Below are 13,953 nucleotides of genomic sequence, written 5' to 3' on the forward strand. Positions count from 1 at the left end.
CAGGAGGAACAGTTTAGGAGATCTCATGTCTAAATAACAGGATTTTCAGAAAAAGAAAGTACAGAAAACTGAGGGGAGGAAATTTTTAGAGAAATAATTCAAGAAATTTCCCAACACTGGAAGGGTGGGCTGGTGGCTGCCCCATGTGTTCAGAAACTGCTCAGGGAATGGATGAAAAGTAACCAACATCAGGACATATCATTATGAAATTTCAAAACAATAGAAGACCTTTCAAACTTCCTAAGAGGAAAGACAATAGCAAGAGATAAAAAAGGACAGTTATCAGAATAGCTTCTCAGCCCTAAATAATGACATTCTGAAAGTAGAAGACAGTGGAACACTGCCTTTAAAATTCTGAAGGAAAATTACTTTCAACTTAACATTATACATCCAGCATAAGTATTGTGTGAGAGCAAAATAAAGACATTTTTAGGCATTCAAGTACTTGAAAAGTTTATCTCCCACACATCCCTTCTCAGGAAGGTGCTGTAATATAGTCTTTGCCAAAACAAAGGCATAAACCAAAAAAGACAGGGAATACAGGAAAGAGGAAAACCAATACAGGAAAGACTAAAGGAAAATTCTTAGGATAACAGATGTGTTGCCAGTGTAGAAGGCAAGCAGTTCTGACTGGAGTTTAGGGGTCCTCAGGGGACACTTTAAGGAAATCACATTGACAGAATACCTGATGAGTTTCAACATATCAAGAGGAGATTTTTATACACTCATACAATTAAATACTATCCAGAAATTAAAATGAATCAACATACACATCTCAACACAGAAAGATTTGGAAGAGAAAATGTTGAGTGAAAGAGCAATGAGAATACCATAAACACTACAATGATGCCATTTGCATTTAAGTAACAATAATAATGGCATTAGCAGTAATGTAGGCTCTTCTTGAGGGGAGGAAAATAAACCAAGGTCCTCAAGTTCCCTTTCCTGGGGAAAGAGGAACATGAATGGTACTGGGGAGGAGAAAATAAAGGAGATTTCAATTTTAGTTACTTTTTTTTTTTTTTTTTTTTTGAGAAAGGGTGTCACTGTGTCCCCAGGCTGGAATGCAGTAGTGCAACCTCATTGCTGCAGCCTCAACCTCCAGGGCTTAGATGATCTTCCCACCTCAGCTTCCGGGGTAGCTGAGACTAAGGCATGTGCCACCACGTCTGGCTAATTTTGTAGAGATGGGGCTTCATCATGTTGCCCAGGCTGGTCACAAAGTCCTGAGCTCAAGCAATCCACCTGCCTCAGCCTCCCATAGTGCTAGGATTACAGGCATGAGCCACCATGCCCGCCTCTATTTCTTTTAAATGATTTTTTAAAACCTAAAGCAAAAATGACTGTTAGTATTAGTTAATTCTAGGATGTGAGCACCCAAGCATTGATCTTACATTGCCCTTTCCATTTTTCTGTATTTTTCTTTTCCGGAAAGGAATGAAGGACGGGAATTAAAAAAAAAAAAAAAAAAAAAAAGACAAATGCTGCAACCACCACCTTTCCAAGGACCTGGGCCAAAGGCCATCTTGTCCTTGCCCACTCCAGTTGGCCCTTCCTCCTAACCTAAGTCTTATCTTCATCTTGTTCAATCCACTGCTCACAACAGTACACAACCATTCTCAAAGTGTATGTTTTCTTTTTCTAATAAAATCCCTTTTTAAATCTTACATTTTTTGCCTTCTCAACATAGTCTATTGAATTTGCCCGTCATCAAAAGTCTACAGTAGGAAAGGTGTGTTACTTTCTTTTAACAGCAGAAAACCGAGGTTGTAAAATGAAGCTTTGAGAAGGGGCTTAGTAATTAAAACATAGTTAACTACTCATAGTAATACTTAATATAGCTATTACTTTAATAGAAAAAAATGTAAGCAACAATATCTGCACTATATCTGGCAAAGTGCAGCCATGACTGAAGACTCTACTCTCACCTGGTGGCAGCTACCTCAAACACAGTGAAGTGTCCAGGAGGAAATCAACATGACTTGGGGTTGCTCTGTCAATATTACCTAAAAAGTGATAGTAAACATAATAATGATCAAGGGGCTTGGGAATGGGTGATGCTGAGAAGGCATTGGTTCTGTTTAACGTAGAGATTTGCCCTTGGCCATGAAAGGGCCTGCTAAATGTTTGGCTTCAAGTGCACAATCACAGCTTCTGCAGAAACCCAAAAAGCTGAGCCTACAGATACCAATGCATATGGTCTCAGATAGACTCAAAATAGTTCATCATCAAACTCTTTCATTTGATTTGGAACTGGAAGAAGAATTGCAAAGAAGGCACAGTGAAAAGTACTGGACAGTTATCCTTTCTCTATTTAAAAAAAAAAAACTCTAAAGCTTGGAGAGAATGTTGTGTGCTTGGGTTCAGGTCAGTGCTTATATTCACTAATGCTTGATGGATTTCTGGCTTCAAATGTTTTATCAAGACAATCCACCTTGTAGCAATCTCCAGAGAAGACTGTGTGGCTCTATTAAGTCCGCAATTTGCTTTTTAAAAGTGACTAAATACGCTTTTTCACAACAACAACAAGTCATCTCCCTCTTGGAGCCAACAGAGTTTGTCACCCAGCTTCCCCTGCTTTTCAAAGCCAGCCATCAAAAAGCAAAGGAAATGTCATGACTTTGGAGCGGTCAGAAAGCTCTTAAGTCGCAGTGCAGGTTATTTCTCCTTTTGTGGCACAGAAAAGAGTGGACGGACACAATGAATACATAATCCCATTGTACTTACAAATGTGTAACAATCCTTCAAAATGAGGTGAGGAACAAAGATAGGAGATAGCAAAGCAGCCTGGGCCTTAACAGAACAGCTTGCAATTCTAGGGCCTAAACTGCTTTTGCAAACGTAAACACACACACAGCAACCATGAGAAAATAAAAATAAAAATGGCATCCAATTCAGAATGCCAAGAGGCTCAGCCTAAATGGCCTGCTGCGTAATTCACTTTGGACACTTTCAGCAGCTGTAGGGTGAGGGCACCAGGTCTGGACCAAGGTTAATACCTTAAATGGTTCAAAATAACTGACTGAAATAATCAGCAGGGTCACCAGTTGTTGCTAAAAACACCTCTTCATCATTTTTACTTCACCACAGCCTTTCCTTTCCCTTTTAAAGGAGTCTTGTTGTTTTATGTTCCAGAATTTGTTCACGGCCTTCCTTTTTCATCACTAGTACCTGCAGTCACCTCTTCCCCACCTTGAAATACAGAATCTAGGCGCAAACAGCAGAGCTGTGACCACCAGAAGCCCAGCAAGGAAGCTCCGACACAGATTCTAGTCATATGTCCTTCTTGTGCATTCATAAAAATAGGAATACAAGTGAAAAAAGTTGGTATGGTATATCTAAAACATCTTCATATTCTAAGTTCAGCTCTTCTGAATTGCTTTTCAACTGAGGCATTAATGATCATGGTTTTCTACCCAATATCATCATCAAGGCATTAATGATCGTAGTTTTCTACCCAATATATCATCAAGAACATTGATGAAGAGACATTTCCTAGGAGTGCTCCACTATTGCCTCTGGGATTTTCTTCCAAGACTCAGACACCATTCTACAAGTTTAATGTTGAAGCTTTCTTAAAATTGTCACGCAATAAAACTACTTTGTGACTGAGACGTTGTCAACCGAAGGAATTGTAAGATGCCATTGACTAGAAGACACAGCCTGAATCCGTGCATAAATAAAACTCTGATAGAAATAATAATTATGCCTGTAATGCTACCTTGGGTAAAAAGAGGGGATGCGGAGCAGGGACAAGGGACACATGTCCATTTTGATGAAAGCAGGGTCAAAAACCAACTGAGTAGAGAGAACAATTGTGACCCAGTCATTTTCCAACATGGCACCTTTTGTTTGTTGCCCCTAGGGATTTATCTATCCCAAGGCAAAGCACCATGCTCAGGAGAGAAGCATACATCTATTTTTTGGGTTTTGGTTTTTTGTTGTTTTTTGTTTGTTTGTTTGTTTGTTTGTTTGTTGTTTTGGTGTAGGGGGTGGATGGAGTGTTGCTCCGGTCACCCAAGGCTGGAGTGCAGTGGCATGATCTCAGCTCACTGCAACCTCCACCTCCCAGGTTCAAGTGATTCTCCTGCCTCAGCCTCCCAAGTAGCTGGGATTACAGGCGCCCACCATCACCCCGGCTATTTTTTGTATTTTTAGTAGAGACGGGATTTCACCATGTTGGCCAGGCTGGCCTCAAACTCCTGACCTCAGGTGATCTGCCCACCTCGACCTCCCAAAGTGCTGGGATTACAGGCATGAGCCACCACTCCCAGCCTATGCCTCTGTTTTCTAATGGGAGAATATGAAGGCAGACGGAAAAGAAGAATCTGCAGACCTTGGGCATGTCCCCAGGTAGATAAATATTAGGAAAGAAGACATGTGGAATCTGGGGATCTAAACCATCTGTGTGCCCTCATGCCTCCTGGAAAGTCTTTGGGTTCACTAGTGGGGATGCATTCACCAGTCTGAAGACCATAACACCAGAATGGCCTGACGTCTAAGATGCAATGAAATAAAACTTTAGAGTTCTAGTTGAGAAGGCATGCACTGCCTCACTGCTCCTACATGCTGAGGGCTCCCTCATGGATGCTGCAGTGTCTTAGGACAAGCTTCAATTCCCAGTCACCGTTATCCACCAAGTTGGAATGATATCAGACTTTTCCTCCATTCCATGAGCCAAGAAACCAAAAAGGAGACAAGGGAGGAACCCCTCCTAGCACTTTAGCAAGACAAATCCTGATTTTCCCCTTACACAGAGTCAATATAAGAGCTCCCTTGCTTCCATCACAGTTTCTGTTCCAAAGACCTGTCACATAAACATCTAGCAGGGAACAAGCATGCCTAGGTGCTTATGAAAATGCATGATGTTTTCAAAACGTTCTTCTGTGCTTTAATCCCCCTTCAAAATTAATGTTCCTAAGTCCTGAGGCTGCTGCGATAGGATCTCAGCCATCTGCCCCTGCCTGTTCCTATGGCATCCTCTGATTAAACAAAGGGAGCCGGGCTGAAGGCACAAGGGTTTTATTTCGCAGGGGACCCATGCATTCTCTGCAGGCCTCATTTAGGAATACAAACACTTTTTAAATTGATATTTTTTGAACTAAATGAATACATTGTCTTCCTCATCTCTTCTGGATTCGAGAACTGGGAAAAAGTTCCCCCCAGGACTTCTGGAGCTTTTCTATACTCATAATTTCAGCTACAACTTCTCCCCTAGCAGCTCCCATACACTATCAAAATGGTATTTCTGTTTGCACAATCCTCTGCCCAGTTTCTTGTCATCTTTCTGATACATTCTATATATTCAGCTATACTGAATACTGTATTCCATGAACACATCTGATCTAACTACTTTAGCAGACTCAAATTTTCACAAGCCACAAAATCACATTTACCAAAAGAAATGGAGCTTAATTTTCTGTAACTCTACTCAATTTCTACCTTGAATTCTCATTTCCATTTGACAGCAGAAAACACTTTCAGGTAAATTCAATCACATTAGTGATCACTCAGACATTTTAAGTTTAATTCAGTCAAATTTTGTGTGTCTTTTATCCTGCACTCCAACCCTGTCCATACTTCCCTTTTCAGCAAGGGGAACAGCTAAGTTCCAAAAATAGCACCCAAGTCCAGGACATGAGAGCGGGCACTAAGGGAGCCTCTGAGCCATAGTCACCCTCAGCTCTCTGGTAGTATCTGCTGACCTGAGCTCTTCACCCTTTATCAGCCATTTGTGCATGTCTCCTGGGGACGTGGGGGCTTTCTGATGCTCTCCATCAACATTCTGCAGCCTGTGAGAATCTACTTCTCCTATGCTTTTGTGGCCCTGGGGAATATTAGCAAGACTGCTACTTCTTACGTTCCAGAGGGTAAGTAGATTACAAGTCATTACTACTCTCAGAAGCCCAAATTTAAAGGGGTTTCTAGGTATCCATCCTGGTACCCAGCCTGAGGTGGGGCATGAGGAAGAAACCTTACTCCATTTCTAATCTTCTTGCCCCTTTCCCAAATCAACCTCCTGCCTTCTGGATCTGTTACTTATGCCACCACTTCTCAGTGGAAGTGACATGGCCCTCATGGCAATTTTGAAAATTTGTGACGGTATTTCCCCCAAAACATTTTATTTCAAAAGCCTTCAAATTTATGGAAGAGTTGCAAGAATAGATCCAACTATAATTACCCAAATAGTAAAGAAGTTTAGCATTAATACTATTATCTATCATATAATGTATTATTATTCAAGTGTCCCCAGTTATCCCAATAATATTCCTTGTAGCTGGTTTATAGTTCCATCCAGGATTCAATTAAGGATCATATAGTTCTCAAGTCTCTTCAATCTCTATTACTCTAAAATAGTTCTGGCACTTAGTGAGCAGGAGCTAAGAATAAAAGACATCTCACAATGCTTGGGATGGTCCCACCAATAATGAATTGTTCTGCATCCTGCATGACTTGAGTATTTTTCCCCAGACAGTCATACAGGTTTAAAAATCACTTATAATTATTTGCACCCAGGGCCTAATTCCACTTTACATATAAACACAGAAATTTTTGCACACTTTAAATATAAAATATACACTGAATTTTCTAGGACAGCAACGATAATATAAATCAGGAAAAGGTTGAACCCTCTTTTTTTTTAGAGACTTTCTCAGGAGTTATTCAGAAAAAGTATGTACTAATGGCAATGCCATTTATGATGTTTAAATCAGCACATAACACCCGTATGTCAGTCTGTGCTCAAGGCTGTGATATTCACTGTGTGTGGCTCAATGTTCAAGTTCAAGCATAGAACTACATTACAATATCCTCTACTGTAGTGGTTGGTGTCTAAGCACTTAAATGTTGAAACATGTGTTTTTGTTTGTTTGTTTGTTTGTTTGTTTTTGAGACAGAGTCTCACTCTGTTGCCCAGGCTGCCAGACTGGAGTGCAGTGGTGCAATCTCAGCTCACTGCAAGTTCCGCCTCCTGGGTTCGCACCATTCTTCTGCCTCAGCCTCCTAAGTAGCTGGGATTACAGGCGCCCGCCACCATGCCCGGCTAATTTTTTTTTCTTTTGTATTTTTAGTAGAGACGGGGTTTCACTGTGTTAGCCAGGATGATCTCGATCTCCTGACCTCGTGATCCGACCGCCTTGGCCTCCCAAAGTGCTGGGATTACAGGCATGAGCCACCACACCCAGCCGAAACATGTTTTATTTTAAGTAGTTTTCATTTTGTTTTTCCTTTATATCTCAGTTAGGGTGTTATATTGATACATTTAATTACATAGTAAATCAGATTTAACCTATTGGTTTTATTTGAGGATAATAAAGGGGACTTTGCAAAGTGCCCATTATAAAAAGGGGTTTCAAACAAATTGTTAAAAATGTATAAGTTACTCAGGGAAATATGAACATGGTAATTAAGGAATTATTATTAATTATCTCGACTGTAATAATCGTATTGAGGTTATGTTTTCTAAACGAGTACTTTAAGAGATTACATCCAGAAGTATTTTCAGATAAAATGCTATGATTTGCTTTGAAATCATCAGGGTTGTAGAGTGGGTCAGGTAGAGATAAAACAAAATGTAGCATGTATCAGTAATTGTTGAAGCTGGATGGTGGCTATGTCGGGTTCATTTTACTATTCAGTCAACTGGTGTGAATTTTTGAAATTTTCGGTAATAGGTTGAATTAAAAGAAAAAGGGAGTCTGCTGGGTTTGATGGGGTTGAGAACCACTGATTTGTGATGAATTGTATTGCCAGCTTCCTTTAGGGCTGGCTCTTTTGAAGTCATATATATTTTATAAAATATATATCATATATATATTTGAAAGCATTGGCTCTCAAGAATGTTGTCTTTGTTAGTAGGTTTTTTTTAAAATGTATTTGAAACTCAACATCCAAGACTTGACTCTTTCTGTGTTCCTTTGTATATTTCCTGTAATGAATGTGGCAGACTGTGTAGGAGAAAGATCACGGGGGAGAAGGGTGGAAATAGTGGGGACAGGGAGGTTTGGGAACCACTGGGCAAGGGAGAAAAAATCTTGGTAAATATCCATTGTCCCACTATACTGCCTCTCTGCATTTCAGAATAACTCTCCTGGTTACATTAGCTCCTTCTCTGGTATGTGAAATACTTCCAGCTACAGCATGATGGACAAGTCGCAGTGTCGGCCTCTGCCCCCCTCTCTAGCCAGCCCTCCTCTAACCACAAGCAGAGGGTCTCGTTCTCTTCCTCTCTCGGCTTGTTTTTAGTCTGGTTTCTCAAAAATGGAACCTACTCTGGGTGGGGCATTTGTTTATGAATGGGTGTCAGGCTGGGTGCTCAGGGGACAGAGAACAAAACAGATGGTGTTTGGCCTCAGAAAGCCCAGTCTAAAAAGGATGAGGTGTGTGCAGAGGAGCAGCCCATGACTGTGACAGCAAAGGCAGGGATCCTGTCTCAGGTTCTGAGGCTTCTGCTGAACAGCCCCTGCTGTGAGCTTTGCCCTCTCTGAGAAGCTCTCCAACCTCCTCCGGGAGCCTACAGTTGAATTGAATTGAATTTAATGAATGTTTACTTAACACCTACCCTATACCTGGCACTTTCTTTTCTGAAATATTCTTCTCAAGACCCACCTATTTTAACTTCCTTCCCTGGTCTCATCTCTTTGGTCCACTCTGTTTTGTTGTTCATGTCTGAGCATTTCCTGCCCCAAACAGATCAGCACTCAGAGCTGTTTCTAGCCTAACACAGCTGCCTTCCAATTTCTGGTTCATTTCAAGGTAACAGAGAACACTTCCATTAAATCCAGAAACAAATAAATGAACAAACAAACAGCTCAATGGACTCAGCAGGGAGGAAGGGCCATCGCCATCACACTCTCTCCCTTCCCCTTCCTTGCCAGAGGCTTCACAATGGTTCCAGACTCTCCAAGCCTGCAGAAAACAAGTCCTAGTGGACTCAGGTTTAAAAATATTAGGGCTTCTTCCGTTGCCCCTTTCATGGATATTTGCATTTTAAAGGAGACCAAGAGGGCCTTGATCCCTCCAGCTTCTCCAGCTTATTAACCCTCTACAGGTCCCACTTCCTGCCTTACCCTGGGAAGAATACAGGCTGATTATCAGAACCACTTTTATTAAGCTCCTTACTCCTATGCTTCCTGCCCTTTCATTTCTCCTGCACAGCAAAACTGATGAGACTAATGAGACTTAATCAGTCTTGTCAGCTGCCTGAAGCCTGACCTCCCTTCCAAATCAAAGTCCCCCTTTTCCTGATCTGCACTCCTTAGACTGGTCTTCACCCATTCCATCAGCACCTTCTCCCACCCACTCCTCTTAGCCAAAAAGCCTCACCTCCCTAGTGGAAAAAATGGAGCCAATCAGTGAAACAGCTCATCATCCAGCTCCTGCACCTGCAGACCCTCTGGATGAGAGACACACATCACACCACAGAACTGTTCCTAAAGCACACTGACAGCCTCTATACCAAATACCACAAGCACTTTCCAGGCCTGACAAAGTGGAACTTTCTGCTGCATTTTATTTTGCTTTCCTGCAGTGCCCCTTACACTCCCTTACCTGGAAAGCTCTGACTCAACCTTCAACACTTCAACTAACACTTCCTCCAAGAAGCACTCCCTGAGCCCCCAGGTTGTCTATGTGCCCCTCCTCTGGCCCTCACGGGAGGGTCAGTACTCACCTCCATACTAACATTTATTATATGGTGAAAGTATTTCCTGGAGGTCAGGGAACAGGCCTCATTCACCTGTGTTCCTCCAGTGCCCAGGCCAGAGCCTAGCACAGGGGAGGCCAGCTGCATGCCAGGCTGAACTGAAGGTTCATACTTTAAAATGCCTTGGGCTTGCTCTGGAAACTGTGTGGTGCCATAGTCATGAGCGTCCATCAAACTGGATGTTAGTGTTGTGGAATTAGCACATGTGAGGGGTCACCACAGGCTTCAGGAGCCCCACCAGCCTGATCAGTTGACCTCTGAGACTCTGGGGGAAATGAGTCCCTATCTGCACCCAGGTGACACTTCAAAAGCTAAAGTCCTCACCTCCACATACACACGCACCAAAACAGGAGGTTGAGGCAAGCTCACTCAACCATCTATAAAAGAATATAAAAGACCTATAAATTCCCTCTACTCATGCCTGAACATTGCAGTTGGGAGTGAAAACCATGTGTTGTATTTTTCTCCCCCACATACGCCTCTTCCACCAAGGGCCAAGGAGAGTGGATATGACTCATGAAGAGTAGGGGCTTTTCTTCTTTCTCTCTGAATGCTCTTAGCACCTTGCTTAATTCCTTGCTCGGAATAGGCACTCGATAAATAAAACAAGATTTTAGGCCAGGCGTAGTGGCTCACACCTATAATCCCAACACTTCGGGAAGCTAAGGCAGGAGGATTGCTTGAGGCCAGGAGCTCCAGACTAGCCTGGGCAATACAGTGAGACTCTAGCTCTACAAAAAAACAAAAACAAAAATTTTTGTTTTAAAATTAACTAGGCATGATAGTGTGTGCCTGTAGTCCTAGCTACTTGGAAGGCTAAGGAAGAAGAATCTCTTGAACCCAGGAGTTCAAGGCTGCAGTGAGCTGTGATCACACCACTGCACTCCAGCCTTGGTGACAGAGTGAGATCGTATATCTAAAAATAAATTTAAAAAATTTTTAAATGAAATCATAAAGATTTACACCTCAGTGATTTTTTTTCTAGCAGCCTGAATTTTCAAGGAATAAAATCATTGATATCTTCTGATTGGTGATCAAATGAGAGACAATTCACAATTCTTTTTGCATTGCTATTCTATTTTAAAATGCAAAATTAGTCAACTCCCTCACTTGGGAGCAGAGGGGCTTTCAGGAATCCGAGAAAGTCTGCCTTTCTCAGTACATTTCCCTGCCAGCGAAGCTCTTAGGAATCAAATGTGGTTTATTTCATTTTAAGTCACCTTTTTTCTACTCGGGAAAATGAATGTTGGAGCCAGATAAGAAACTATAGTCTGCTTTCAAGAAGGTTACAAGAAAACTGCATCTTGCATTACTAATCCTTTATCTTCATGTTAACAAAAAGATTACTGACACATTTTTGAATGAAAGAAAATAAAATAGCAAATGCATCTTAGGAAATGTGTAACTTTCATGCAACACACAAATCAGTTGTTAAATGTTTTTTAAATGAAGGAAAATGCATAATAAATTTTTCCTTTGGAAGTAAAGAAACCAACTTTTGAGGATAGGAGAAAAAAAGAAAACTAGGATCAGGAAATCATCCTTTCACAGAATGTAGTTTGAATGAATTCAATGATTATACCTATAACTTTTTGATAGATAACATGTTTTCTCAAAATGATTTCATTAGCCCAGGTAAGTGTTGTTTTGTGAGGGGAAACATTTCAGAGGCTGTCTTTGTGCTTACTTCCTGCAAGGTCAGACTCCATTTCCCAGAGTTCCCCAAAGATGGGCCTGGCAGACTGAAGCCAGCTAGATGGCACTGAGTCCATCTGTGCATATACCCAAGAAACTCAATAAAGATGCCAGGGACAGAGGAGGTGATCAAAGCAATCAACAGTGTTGACAGAACCCACCCCACAGCATGGGCTAGGGTTAGGATCACCATCCTGGGCAAAAGATAGACCTGGACTCGATCCCATTCATGTGACTCACAAGCTGGGTGCCTTGGGTTAGTGCCCTGACCCCTCTGTCCTTTAGTCTCCTCCTCATTTATAACATGGAGATAATGATACACCTACCTCATAGAATTAAATGAGTTAATATTTGTGCTTAGAATGTGCCCAGCACCTAGTAAGCAGTGTATATAAGTATTTGATGGATGAAATAAATAAAAATTGAGGAAACTCAACTGTGCATGATTAAAAAAAAACAGTTACTATTTTTGCACAAGGAAAAAAGAGACTGGGAGCTGCAGATTACAAAATGCATGGAGGATGAAGAAAGTGGGATTAAACCCCCCAAAAAAGATGATATGAGGTACACATTAATATTATCCTCATTTTACAGATGAGGAAACTGGGGCACAAAATGTTTAAGTAACTTACCTGAAGCTGGTAAGCAAGTAGTGGAAAAAGAATATACAATTATAAGTTCATTAGCAAATACCTGCATGACCATTTATCAGTTACTTAAGCTTCCACATGCATGATTTCATTTAATAAATCTGAGGCAAATGACTTACTTCGAATTTATAGCTGAAACTCCAAATAACTATGAAATATTTGTTAGCATGTCTCAGAAATATACAATCTCTTCTTCTGCAACTCATGTTTCTGTAATGCAAATTAGTTCATACATGACTGGGAAATAAAGAAACAATGTTAATTTACCACAGAAGTCATGTTAGTTCATGTACAATTTTTGCCAACATTTTAATGTTTTACAGAAAATGCAGCAAGCCGTGAAGGAATATGGTATTGTACATGATGCCCGTCATCCAATGTTCTTCCTCCTAGTCTAGTTAGACCACATGCTCCGTCTCAGATGTGCTTATTGTGTGGTTCCAAAATAAAGGCAAAAGTCTTTATTTTGCCCTTGTCTGTGCAACTCATCAGCCTCAACACTTCTTTCCCCATGCTTTCATTAAGCTTATTATATATTTTTTGAGGTAAAGTTCAAATTTTTTCATCTATTAGGGATTTAACATGGATTTTTTTTTTTTACTGTGCTAGTATTTTTACTAGGATTACAGTTGGTTTTTAATTGATGAGGAGGTTGCATACATTTTGAGTGAACAGGCTTCTCACCCTGTCTTCCTACAATCCCCATTATTTCCAGTGTGTGATTTTGTAGAATGGGGGGTTTTTCAAGAATGTCCATATCGCCATCATTGCAGAAATGACTGTATGAGATAAAGTGTTTGAATTTGCTCACCGTCTTCTTTTGTATATATGTCATACTCTCATCAACAATAGCAGCAGGTAGATTTCATGGGCAAATTTTTACTGGTTTGAGTTGACTAGCTGGCCAATGTTTTCAGACTTTTTAATTAGGCCAGAAGATGGAACAAAATAAAATACCGGGGAAGGATCACTTCAAATCCTTTTCCCATGCCAGACCTAATTCTGCCTTTGTGGGGTCTCATTACCCATTCCCCTCAAAGGAAAGGGTAGTTATCTGATTAGTTTAGAGTCCAGAACATTGATTAAGCTGTAATTCCCATGAGTAGGTCCATTAAGCCTTAAAGAACTGAGCTCACTTAGCTGGGAGTCCTCCTCCTCTTAATGCAGAAGAATCAGAAACTTTGTCAGGGTCCAAAAGGAGTCCTATAGCTTCTCTTTTCTCTTTCTTCCTCGCATAGGCAGCTAGAGGAGGAAGTTACATCCTAGCCTGCTCTGCAGATCTGACCGTATCAATCTCTCAGCACCTCTTCAATTTTATTGTTACATGTGGCCAGACAGTAGGAAAATTTTCAAACTTTTGGTTTTTGGAAGAGTTTAGAAAAACTACTTAGATCTCAGGTCCATGCAATATGCTTCAATCCAACCATTTCTGGAGAACCCTACCTGGGCACGTCAGTCACTTGTGCTCTCCTGAGGAATAGGGGTGGTTGTCAGGGCAGAATTTGGGCACACCTGAGTTTCTGGTCATACTATGCAATATACAACACCAAATTCGATTCATGACAACAAGTATAAGATTCGAGTCTCACCAAGTTTACATTATAGAGTGGGATATATTCTTCTTGGTCCTCCTGCTAGGTTACCAAGGCACGAAATCATGTTTTAAAAGTCACAGCCTCTGCCATGGGCTCCCCAGAAGCACCACTGTTTGTCTCTTCACTACTTGTGTGAAGCCTAAGGCTCTACTTAATATGCTTTTTCAACCCAGAAAATGTTTTTAAAAATGAGCAACTAATGATCCACACAGTTCAGATGATGTTATGATCTTCATTTTTTCCTTACAGAGACATTCCCAAGGAATCCACTGGGTGACCAACACTAGAACTTAAATATTGGGGAAAGGTT

At 41.0% G+C, this 13,953-nt stretch overlaps 1 long non-coding RNA gene across 5 annotated transcripts in view; it reads right to left on the reverse strand.

Moving 5' to 3' along the window:
• The window catches only part of LOC103882339, a 68,144-nt gene that overhangs the window by 45,437 nt on the left and 8,754 nt on the right, over positions 1-13,953 (reverse strand). Inside the window, exon 2 of one of the 5 annotated variants that reach the window (XR_001900103.3) lies at positions 1,929-2,006. The exons of the other annotated variants lie outside the window; for them this stretch is intronic. This is a non-coding gene — a long non-coding RNA (uncharacterized LOC103882339). The remainder of the gene's footprint in view (positions 1-1,928; positions 2,007-13,953) is intronic. 5 annotated transcript variants of the gene reach the window in all.

This window comes from Papio anubis, chromosome 2 (genome assembly GCF_008728515.1).
Source record: "Papio anubis isolate 15944 chromosome 2, Panubis1.0, whole genome shotgun sequence".
NCBI lineage: Eukaryota > Metazoa > Chordata > Mammalia > Primates > Cercopithecidae > Papio > Papio anubis.